Below are 12,399 nucleotides of genomic sequence, written 5' to 3' on the forward strand. Positions count from 1 at the left end.
AAATGTATTCCCTTGGAGAGGATGTGTCAGAGCAGAGTTAAATTAATGAGGACAAGACTTTGGGGGTTGTTTAGGAAGTTAACAAATCCTTTGGGACTGGAAGATGTTGGCACCTGGAGCACAACCAACACCACCTTCAGAGGCTGCTCAAGGTGCTGCTCTGAAGAGAAGCACAGGTTATCCCAGGGAGTGTATCTGCAGTGTGAAAAGTGCTCAAACATAAATAAAACTCACAGTGAAAGAGATTTCAGTTCTGAAAGTACACCTGGGGCTGCACATAGGAAGTTGTGGCTGTTGCTGTCACAGCTTCTTAAAATCATAGAATAGTTTGGGTTGGAAGGGACCTTAAAGATTACTGAGTTCCACTGTCCCAGGCTCCTCCAAGCCCCAATGTCCAACCTGGCCTTGGGCACTGCCAGGGATCCAGGGGCAGCCACAGCTGCTCTGGGCACCCTGTGCCAGCCCTGCCCACCCTGCCAGGGAACAATTCCTGCCCAATATCCCATCTAAACCTTCTCTCTCTGAGTTTGAAGCCATTCCCTGTGTCCTGTCCTTCCAGACCCCTGTAAATTGTCTCTCTCCATCTTTCCTGCAGCTCCTTCAGGCTCTGCAAGGCCACACTGAGCTCACCCCAAAGCTTCTCCTCTCCAGGTGAACAATCCCAGAGCTGCTCCATCCTCTGATCCCCCTGGTGCCTCCTCTGGATCTCTCCAGCAGCTCCAGCTCCTTCCTGTGCTGGTTCCAGGGCTGGGGCAGCTCTGCAGGTGGGGTCTCACCTGAGCCCAGGGGCAGAGGGGCAGAATCCCCCTCCCCTGCTGCCCACTCTGCTTTTGCTGCAGATTTCTCTTTCCATTGGAAATGGGCTTGTTACAACTGAAAGAGGAAAAGAGCTGAACAGGAGCAGAGTAAAGGAGCAGGAGCACACAGAACATTTGTCACAGCATTCTGAATAACCCAGAGCGGGCACCCATTGGGATCCCCCCGGGCTCTGGAACACAAAGCTCCAGGAGCACAAAGAGCAGAAAATCAGGGTGATTTCCTACAAGCACTGCCTTTCATGTGGCTGCCAGCTTGAGTAACTTCCCAGAGGCTCCTCTTTGCTCGCCTGGCTTGATCAAATGTTTCCCAGCATAAACCAGTGTCTCCCTAGACAGATGGATCATCCAAGACCTTGTGCACTAAATGAGGATAATATCTCCCAGAACTACCACAAGACTAAAAGCATTAATGATTGTTTGCAATACTAAAGTGAAAGGGAATGCAAAGGAAAAGATCCATGGGCAGCTCTCCCAATTTCCAGTCCTGGTGAGTTTTCTGACACACAGCCCGTGTCTCAGTCACCTCAGTGCTTTGCTTTGCAGGCTCATACCAAACCCATCCCTGCAGAGGCTGGCCAGGAGGCTGCCCTGGACAGAGAGCAGCTGCCTCTGCATGGTGGATCCTGCCTGGCTCAGCAGGAGCTGAGCTGAGCTGCTGCTGTGGCCACTAGATCAGATTTAATTAAAAACTCCAGGCCAGCACACAAAGCAGTGATGTGGAGCTCTCCCAGCTGCACACACCAAACTCAGCAAGTCAGGCTTTGTTACCAAAGCTTTTCATCTTTCCAGACTGGTAAACAGCTTCATTTCCAACCTGTTTCAGAAATCACTGCAAAGAATTCAAAGGAGGGAATGGAGAGATGGGGTAAAAAAAGAGCTTTCTGTTAAATAAGAGTGTGTTTTGAATTGACATCTTGAGTGCCAAAACAAATGGCCTTCAGATGTGGCTTTACAAAATTTACAAATTACAATATCAGTAGGGGAAAAAAAGTCTCTTAAATGTTAAGTTTTCCCTCAAGATTCAAGTGAGTATTCATGCTGGCTTCATTCCTTCCCCTAACTTCCAAACTGAAATGTCAGCTCAAACTCTATTTACAGACCCTACTTTAGACTTTCCTATGGCACTGTCAAAGTAACATTTGAATTTCCATTTCATCAACTGAAAGAAAAACAACCCCAAACTTTGGATGGAGTGGATGCAGGGATTAGAGCTGTGTACAGCTTCCATGTCTCCTGTTGTTTTGTCTAAACCAAGGGGTTTGTGCAGGATTCTGACATGTGTGCAATATCTGAGCCACAAACTAATGCTAATGGGACTGGGGCATGCTGAGAAAGTGAATTGAGGGTGTTTTTTCTGTGGGATATTTAGCTGCAATCGTGGCCTTACATGCTCTACTCCTTTCTGATTATGGTGTAAATCATATTAAGGCTAAAGCACCAAGAGAAACATTTTGTACCTTCTTTGCAGACGTGTTCAAGGTCGTGTGTTCTCTAAAGCAAATAAATGAAATTATTGGGGTTTGGGAGCATCTTAGTAGCTTTTATTTAAAGTCTCATCACTCCAGAGAGCTTCTCCCACATCTGAGAGGTGGCAAGCCTTGAGCATATTTTGTGTTGATTCACCCTTATGTGTCTGAGATCATTATAAAAACAAGCACAGAGGGTCCTGAGTAGCTCTGCTCTCTTCAGAGAGCAAATCACTACAAATAAATCCCAAATCACTGCTGAGATGTCTCTGCCTGGATGCAGAGCAGTGCAGCTCTACCCCTATTCCAGAGGCTGTGTCCTGCTGGATAGGGAGCTCCAGGAACCAACACCCAGCTCCAAAAATCAGATTTTCTCCCTGGTTTGTGCCCATCCTGTCGACAGCCAGGCCTCTGTAGGGCAGATTTATCACAGAGCTTAATGAAGTGCTCCAAAAAAATCCCAAAAGAGATTTAACAAGGAGTCCTTGCTTGCTTGGCCTCCTCCTTATGTGCAGCTCCTTTAATTGAGCTGTAGATTTGTACCAGCAGAGCATTCTGTGCACTGAGACCTCAAATCTGTTACTGAGGGGTCAGCAGCAGCTCCTCCTGCAGAACAGCTCTGCTGGAAGCTTTTATTGGCATTGATTTGACTGGGATCATGTCAAATCACATCTCCAGCACCAACCCTCTTAGCCTTAACCTTGTTACTGCTGAGTCTAAAACCTGCTCTCTGCAAGTATTTCAGAATGGGGAAAATTCAAGTATTACTTGCAAAATCATCTGGATTTAAAGCCTTTTCCTATTTTCTTTCCCTGCTGAGATCAGTCATTTTGCAACCCTTGCTTCCCTCACAGACTGAATGATCAGACATCAGACCTCGATCCTTGTAGCTATTTTTTCCTCTATTTAATTGTCCTTTTTCTGAAATGAAAATAGAAAGATGATTTCCTTACACCACTTGCTTCTCTCCATCCCTTTTCTCTCTTAGCACAAGGCTAAATTCTCCCCAGGGGAGAGCTGGGACCTGGGGTCCCTCTGGGGGTGTGCAAGGAGCTCTGCAGAGGTGGGGAGGAGGTGCCATCACAAACTGTGTCACAGCAAGAAAAACCTTCAGCAGAGAGAGCTGCTGCTGCTGTCCCTGGCCTGTCACTGTGCCTGTGGAGTTTCCTCTGCTCTGTCAGGACACAGAACTGCAAAGCCTGTGGAAGTCAGGACAAACCCCTCAATGCTATTTCAGGTCAGCTCAAGCAGCCATCAAAGAGCAGCAGACACACAGGACTGGTGCTTGACCATAAAAAAAGATGTTTTTTTCCTCCCCCTGCTGTTTCCTTTCACTGTCTTTGCATCTGTGGCCTTATCTGGCACGTGTACTTGCACCATGCTGTGATAAAATGTTAATAAAAGGAGAAACTGGCAAACACACCTCCCTGGCAACTTCTATGAGTGAGTCATTCCTGCTATAGGAGCCATTTCCTTTAAAGTGGAAAAAAAGAAAATATAGCACAGAAATAAGGATCCATTCAGTGAATTTTCCATAAATAATGTTTCCTGCTCATGTTCTTTCATCAATTGACTTCATTTTTGCTCTTTCCCTTTGTTGCCCCAGTTCCCAGCTCCTGGTTCTGGTAATTTGTCAATGAACTGCAAAAGGGGCAGAGTGATTCATACCAAACCCAGACGACCAGCAGCCTATGGGGAACCTTCCCCCACTCCAGAGGGGAAGATTTGATTCCCTGGCTTTAAAAAACTCAGAGCAATTAGAAGGGAAAAGGGGAAAAAAGCAGTTCCAAACATGATGTCACTGTTTCCACTGCTTCATAAGGAAAGCATGTCCCCTTCTTATTTTAAAGATGACATATTAGTGCTTATTTTCCTGTCAGTCCTCTGTGTGCTAGGAAAGGGGAGGCAGAAGGAATAAGGATTTTCTGGCTTCTTTTACCTAACTCTGAAATTATCAAGAGCCTGCATCAGCTAAGTGGGAAGCAGCTGAAATATATCTGGAGAGAAGAGAGCAGCCAAGCAAGCTCCATGATAGAAATCTCCCTGCACTGAGGAAATCCTGAGGTGGATTGAACCCCACAGTTCTCAGGGTGCCCTTCAAAATGCCCAAAGTGTGACAAGAAATGAGGTTAGTCACGGGTTAGATGAAAATTGCATAGGTGTGCAATAACTATCAGAACAGACCATTCCACATGAAAATTATGGCTCTTTTCCATGCCCTCAAGCCTGGTAAAAATTGCTGCCAAGGATGTGCTGAGGGTAGAGGTGATAAACCTGCACCAGCCCAACCTGAACGCTCTGTTTGTTATAATTTAAGGTGCAATAGTAAATAGAGTTCTCTCATATTTGCTCCCCAGTGCAGGTGTATGATATAATGGAATATTTGGCACAAATCTCTTCATGAAGATGCACGACAATGCTGCCATAATTTGTACAGCAGGATCTGGTAAATAACCCAGTCCCAGGTACCCCAAATCACCACAGCATCTTCAGTCCCCCCTGTCTGGTAGCACTATGGGGGACTCCAGAAGTCAAGGCTGATGGAAAAGAGAATCCAACAGGCCCATAAACATTCAGAGAAACAAATTTTTGCCCTTTCCTTAGTGTGAAATGGTGGATTATTTACCCTTTTATTCCCAGGACCATCACTCTGTCTATCAAGAGCAACTGGTTGGAAAAATCTGGAGTGATTTCTGAGTTCCAGCTTTGTAATTGATCAAATCACAGAATCATGGAATGGTTTGGGCTGGAAGGGACTTTAGATCATCCCATTCCACACCTTCCATTATCCCAGCTTGCTCCAAGCCCTGTCCAGGCTGGCCTTGGACACTTCAGGGCTGGGGCAGCCACAGCTGCTCTGGGCAGCAAACCCCTCTCCCTGTCACCTCTCCCTCCAGCCACATGCTGCCCTTCCCACCCTGGCTCTCATCCTGTGCCTCCAGAGCGTTTGGTTGTGTCCAAGGGGAAGCAGATCCATGGATAATCCCCTCTGTGGTGCTTCAAACTAAATGCAAAAGTGCCAATATTCACCAGTTGCAGTGCCCAGGCAGAGGTTGAAGTGCCTGCAGGCACTTTGGCAACATTTTCCTTCCCTTTTTCTCTAAAGACAGTGCAGTGCTGAAATTCCCCTCCCCACCTCCTCTCTCTCATCGTGCAGAGTTCAGCATGAAATGTGGTTTTGTTTATAGATGTAAGGAATTAAATCCATGTCTCGGCTTGACCTTGTCTGCCCCATTCCATTAAATACCATTCCTCAGAATTTAGAAGCAGAGAAGGAAAAGATGGAGCTTCTCTCAAGCACATGCACCAAATGGCAATTTGTGTTTAGAGTTTTGCAGTCATAGATTGCTCTCCTCATTTTGATAATGAGTCTTCCTTTTTTCCACATAAACAATGCTCTGGAGTTTTTTCCAAATTGTTTTAAAAAACAGAAGTGCTGCCCTGTCTCCCAGGCCAGGAGCTGGGCTGTCGTGCCCACCTCAGGGAGTGACAGCAACATATGATTTTCACTTTATTATACTACAAGTGATGAGGTCATGGAAGACTCAGAGAATGAGGCACGTGTCCTGGCAATGAAATCCTGCCCCCACAGCCATCCCTGTGGACACTGCTACAGGAAAAGGCTTGAGAAGAGAGGGAAATGCCTTTCCCACCAGCAGCTGGGTTCAGACACTACCTGTGACTGTGGCTCAATGCACAGCTGATTCAGCTTTCTCTTGTGGTTACAGTGAGGTAACCCTGGCTAAGACCGTGCACAGGGGACATGAAGACTTTTGCTCAGAAAATTTCATCAGGCACAATACGACCCATTGTTCTCTGCTTGCTTTATGTTAAGGGAAATCCAAACCAGCTCACGACAGAGGTTAAAGAACAGACATTTTGCTCATTCACACAGCCATCACTCAACAAAATGAAACAGCCACGTGGAGAGTGGCACAGAAACTTTGGAAAATGTTTGCAGTTTTACTCTTGTAGCGGAGGGAAGGATGATTTTGTGGGAGGTCGCTCTTCCACCCTGCTGAGATGTCACAGCCTCGCCAGGGACAGAGCTAAGATCAGCAATTTCCAGCTCTTCAAAGGGGATTCACATCTTCCAGGAGACAAAGCCTGTGCTGGGAGATCACCTCTGCTCTCATTTTCTCCCAGCAGACACCCCAGGGAAGCCCCTGCAGTGCCTTAGCCAGACTAGGACAGTTTTCCATACGTATATAGCTCTCCTTGTACAGTTCTGAATAGAAAACCAATCTGAAATACCTTCTAACAAGGATCAGCCAGAAAGGGCACTGAAGCACAAGACTGAGCAGAAAAACTCAAGTGGAGTTTCTAGAATTTGAGTTGGGGAGTGGGCAAGGGAACTCTCAGGCCATGGGGAATGCAGTGGGAGAACTGAAAAAAAAAAAGAGAATGATGAAGAAACAATAAAGAAGAGGATCTTAGAGCCAAAGAGAAAGAAAAATGAGGCACAGGGTAGATAATGGAAATAGTTATGAATTCCAAATTCTGAAACCCCTCATGCTTTCCCTGCTCCAACAAGTGAGCCAGAAATCATGTATTTCATTAACCTTTTTGTGTTTACTGCCACTCTCAATTTGTCTCTCAAACAATGGTTTTTACTACAGCTCCAAAGAGTCATGAGATGGAGCATTACAGGAAATAAACCATTTCATATCCAGGACAAATTAGATGTTCTTCTCCTGTTCTTTTATTTCCAGGAGCTGGAGTTTGGAAGAACTGGCTTGTAGCATGGCACAAAACATGGGCATTAAATACTGCAGGGTTTGAATGCTTAACCATGCACTCAGTTCAAATCCTTTGATGCTGGTGTGGGAGCTGTTGAATTCCCAATTCCTCAGGAGCATTATTCAGATTTGTTTTCTCCAGGAAATCCATTTTCTGCCATGCACATACACGGGTTTGTTTGAGAATGCTGCCTCTGCTCATCCATCCTCCCCATCCTCTGAGCTGCATCCACGTTATTCCTGAGAGTTCTCCAGGGGCTCATTAGGAGCTGGACTCTGATCCATGGGAAGCTGTCCATGCACTTGGGCAAACAGAACTGCTGCTGAGCCATCAGCACGGAGCAGCAGCGTGTCATTAATCCAGATAACTCATCCTGGAAGCTCAGGCAGTCTGGGAGGTTTGGGAAGCCATAACAAAGTTGTAAAAAGCCCAGGATGAAATGCTGCTTCAAATTACCCAACTCCCTCTCCTCGAGGGTGTGGACAAGAGAGTGGCAACCCAGCAAGAAACCAGAACCAACTGAGCAGAAACCAACCCCAAATCATGAGATTTTCATCCACACTGGTGGTTACACAACTGCTGGGCCCTTATGTAAGTGGGAAGATGAGGTTGCCTGCAAATAATCAAGTTTAAATCGTGAAGGTCCAGAACTATAAACATCCTCCCCACTGGGAGCCCAAGGAGCCTTTTGTAAGAAGCATGGATCTCGTTATACTAAAAATATCCAAAGTGATTAGATTTTGTCATGGGTAACTTCTTTGCTGAATCTCCTTTATAAACCTTATTTTGCTTTTAATGATAAACAAAATCCCTAAAATGCCAGTCTGGTACATATTATTGCTTTCAGAATCGTGGGCACTATGAGGAAAGTTTCTTTTTCCTGAATTAGGACAATTTAATTTGCTCTTTAAAATTGTTGGAGATTTTATGTTATTTTATCTTTTTTTTCTCTACAAAATCAACAAACGTTCTGTCCAGCTTCATCTGAACCTTGTAAAAAGCAGTATAAAAGAAAGGAGATCAAGTTCAGTAATCATAAGAAAATAGCGTTTTCCTCTCCTTTGTTGCAGCCCAGGAAGTTGCTCTGAGAATCAAACGCTGCTGATCTCTGCCTGGGGCAGGTAAATGCAGCCTTTCCATAGAGTGACCTCGGTGCATTCACATTCAAATGAACCTGGAGGGAGCTCAGAAGCAAAAAAAAACCAAAAAACCTTCGACAGACATCAAAAGAAGCAGTGTTTTGATTTCTTAGATGAAACATCAGGATTCTGCATATGACTGATATTCAAATAAAAGAAAAAAAATCTCCCTTGTAACAGCTGGTCTTAATTCAGCTGCTTTTTCTTGGGAATAATCTAAAAATCCTGAAATGGTCCTACTGATAAAGAAGCACCTCACAGCCTTTCACACCCCTCTGGTAGGATCCACCATCCCACTGGGATGATGCTGAGGTGAGAACTCATTCGGGTTGGAGTGCCCTCAGCCCCATTCCTACACCTCATCCCCCCTAAGAGCCCTCTGGAGCACCTGGAATTTTGTCTCTGTGCAGACAAGAATAATGCAGCACCTCTGCAGGATGATCCCAGCAGGCTGAGCAGCCACATAATAATGGGATTATTATCCTGGAATCGTCCCTGACATCAGCTCAGGAAGCACAGAGCACCATCCCCAGATTTTCCTTGCCTCTGATTAAAATCAACATCCTCTGGATACCTAAGGAGCCTGTGGAAGTTACAGGACAGCTGGAAATCAAACAGTGAAGGGTCTTTACAGAGCATTCCCATTCCTCAATATTCCCTCTTCCCTAAACTGAGGAAAGTCAAAATTCAAATCCAGCCTGGCTCCCCTCTCCACACCTCTGTGCCCAGAGACTGTCAGGTTCTCCCTGATCTGGTCAGGGATCCCAGCTGTGATACTGGAGGTTGGTTCCAGGTTTTTGAGATTCAGGCTGATCCATTTGCAGTTCCCCTAAATCTGCCCATAAACAGAACTTTCAAAAAGCTGCAGTAGAACTCATGCAAGGGGTAAAGCTCAAACTGACATAAATCTCAGCAAATGTGTCTGGTTCAGATGAGCCTGGACTTGAGCATTGAGCCAAATCTGTTTAATCTGGAAGTGATGCTGGAAATCTCATAAAGTCAGGCTTTCTTGAAAGATTTGTAGTGCTTCCTTATTTTCATGTGGTCAGAATTTACTATAAGAAAAAATGTCTTGTCCTGCTATTTCAGTATTTCAGCTTTATGTTTGGGCCAAAATCAAAGCTGCTTTAATTGCATTTTCAGTAAGTTCTAAACAGTCTATAAAAAGAAGGCTGCAATGAGATTTAGGATGAGATGTCAGGATTTGTTCTACATTTCTGAGTACAATATTGATATGCTTTTTGGAGTCTTTTTCTTATTAATCAAACAATGTTTCCATTTTACCAGCAAAGTTTATAACTGGCCAAGGGAGTCCTCTTTTGTCAGGATAAAATCCACATGCAAGTTTTAGCATCCCAGTTTAGCAGGGAACTCCTCCCACCTGTCCTTTAGACATCTCTGAGGAGCCACCCTGGGACTGCCTGAATTCCACAGAGCTCCCACAAAGGGAACCTCGTTCAGCAGCACGAGTGCCTTGTGTTTTTAAAGGAAATCATTTCAAATGCAATTTTCTGGTGCCCATGGACTCCCTTCCATCTGCCCCAAAGGAGAAGAAGTTTCTGCCAAGTCCAAATCCCGAGCGGTTCTTGCCAATTCCGGATCTAACTCGAGGAAAGCTGCATTTTCCAACCCCACCATAAGAAATTCTTGTCACATTATTCACACCAGTGGTGTCTCACCCTGTGAGGAGCCAGGCTGGGTAAGGGAAAAGCCAAGGTTAATATTTGCACAAACCAAGGCAGGCCAGAGCCAGGACAAGGGGGACAGTGTGTCCTTGGATCTCAGAGCACAGACTGAGCCATGGGAGATCAACATCTGGCAGTGCAGGGGCTCCCCAGGAGCACAGCTGGGGAGAATCCATGGATATTTTGAACCCCAAATGCTGCTATCCTGGCCCACAGGCTGGTTGCCAGCAGTGGCACAAGGATCTGCTGGGATGCAGGCTGGATGCACACCAGGATGGATCCTGGCTGGATGCCACCTCCAACAATTGGGTGCCAGGAATCCTCCAGCATCATAAACACATCTGGAATTCCACCAGCACGTCCTGCTGTCCCTCTGAGCCTGGTCCTGGTGGATATTCCCTCTCTGCCATGGCTCTGGGGTGAGGGCATGGGAAGAGACTCTTCTGCCACATTTCCTCCCCAAGGAACTCTTTCTCTGCAGGAGGTGGCAGGTGTGAGAGGGAGAAGCTTCTCCTGCAGTGTGGTGAAATAAAATAGAGCAGAAGGCTCCCAGCTCCATCTGCCATTCCATCAGGGCAAGCTCCACTTGGATTCCTCCTCTGAAAACGCAAAGTGCAGGCAAAACTCCAAAGGGATCTTCTGCCATAGAGAAGTGTTCTGGTGTAATTGTAATTTCTCCTTGTTAATGAGAAATCTTTGGGAATAAAGGCTCATATCAGAAGCACGTTGTCCTCCTTAACATGAATGATCAAATATTGGAGGGAATAATTTGGAGAAAAACTGAGAAACTGCATAAAAAGCACATTTCTAAAAAAAATTTAAAAATCAACAAAATGAAACATTTTATCCAGAGAAGCTACCGGATATCCATAGGATATTCTGGGAATTACAAATAAGATTTGAAATGCCGACGTAAAGGAAAGTGAAATACTCCAGCTCGACTTAACAGCAGCAAAGGACTCTAGAAGTAAATCCATGACTCTGAAAAATCCAGAATTTCCCAAGATGCTGGCAGCAAACATCACAAAATCCTACCTTTGATGCCAAAGGAATATTCCAGTTAATGAAACACATAGCTTGGAAGGATCTGCTAGAATTTGTAAAAGATGCCTTGAAAAAATTCATCCCCTCTAGCAAAATTTCCAATTAAAAAAAAGAAAAAAACAACAACAAAAAAAAGCAACTTACTGAGCAGGAGCTCATTTTACATTGGAAAGGAATTTCTCCATCCCAAAGGACTCCTGGAGATGAGCTGAGGAAAGGGGGCAAACAAGTGACTCAGAACCAGGGGGAGTTTGGTCTGGCAAAGCCAGAGCCAGAGGAATGTGATAGGGATACTTCATATCCCAGAAAGGATGGCCTGGAACAGACCACGAACAGATGAGGAAAACATGGATAAAATAAATGAGGAAAAGGGGAAAAAAAATTGGAGAGGGTTAAAAAGCTGTTTTAGATGGGAAGGTAGAAGAAAGGGGGTTGTTGTCCTATTAATCCAGTTCTCTGGCATGGAATGTTATTTGGCAATGGAAACTTGGTGGCAATAATATTTGGAGAGGCATTTAAGAGTATAAATGTCAGGAAGGGAAAGAGCCAGGTAAAAAAAAAAAAAGGCTGTTGGCACAATAAATTAATCTTGATTAAATGAAGCTTGGGAGGCTTGCTCAAAGCCTTCATTAATACATGGCCATAAGCTGGGCAACACCAATAAATTGGAGATAAAGAGGGTTTTAACCATTACAGGTAAGATTTGAAAGTACCAATCTCACAGCAGCAGTGGAACTCAGCCTGGATTTGGAAACCTTGATGTATTTATGGATGCCATTGTGATATGGATGCCTGATAGAGACTGGACATGACCATGAGAGACCTTTGCAGGGCTTTTCCCTCATTCCTCAGCAGTATCCTATCAGTCACTGCTCCCCACACTGAAGCTATTCCATGTGATGCCTCAGGATTTCAGCTTTTCTATTTTCCATCTATTTGTAACCCTGCAGTTCTTTAGTGTATAACTCTGAATTCCATACCCAGTGTGAGCTGCTGCTCTCCCATTTTGGGCAGACACAACAATTCCTCTCCAGGCTGGCAATCAAGGACACCTCACTGCCTCAGGCCCCAGAGATGGAAACAAAAGTGAGTTTTGGGGGAGCAAACTTGGGGTAAATGACTTCATTACCTGAAGCTGTAATTGGAAGATTCACCCCCAATGTGCAAATGGATCAAACTGATAAAAGTGTGAAATCCTGTGAGCCATTGTCCATTTTGGGTGTAGCCCCTGGGGGGGCTTTGTCTGCCCAAAATGTACCTGAGAGCCTTTCGATAAATAGAACTGCTTTTTATTCCCTTGATTTGGTCTGCCCTCTGTTTTTAGGTGGCCCCAAAAAGGCATCACATGTCCACCAACTGAATAAAAAGCAAAATCATCTTTACAGGAAATGCACCAGCCCTTCTTTCATGTTTGGATGCAAGACCCAAAGGCCTCTCATCCATCAGCCAGAGCAGCTTTGCTTGGAATCCTCCCCAAACCTTTGGAAAAGTTTCCCAGCAGGAATGG

The sequence above is a fragment of the Sturnus vulgaris genome, chromosome 22, assembly GCF_052056855.1.
Source record: "Sturnus vulgaris isolate bStuVul1 chromosome 22, bStuVul1.hap1, whole genome shotgun sequence".
In the NCBI taxonomy this organism is placed as follows: domain Eukaryota; kingdom Metazoa; phylum Chordata; class Aves; order Passeriformes; family Sturnidae; genus Sturnus; species Sturnus vulgaris.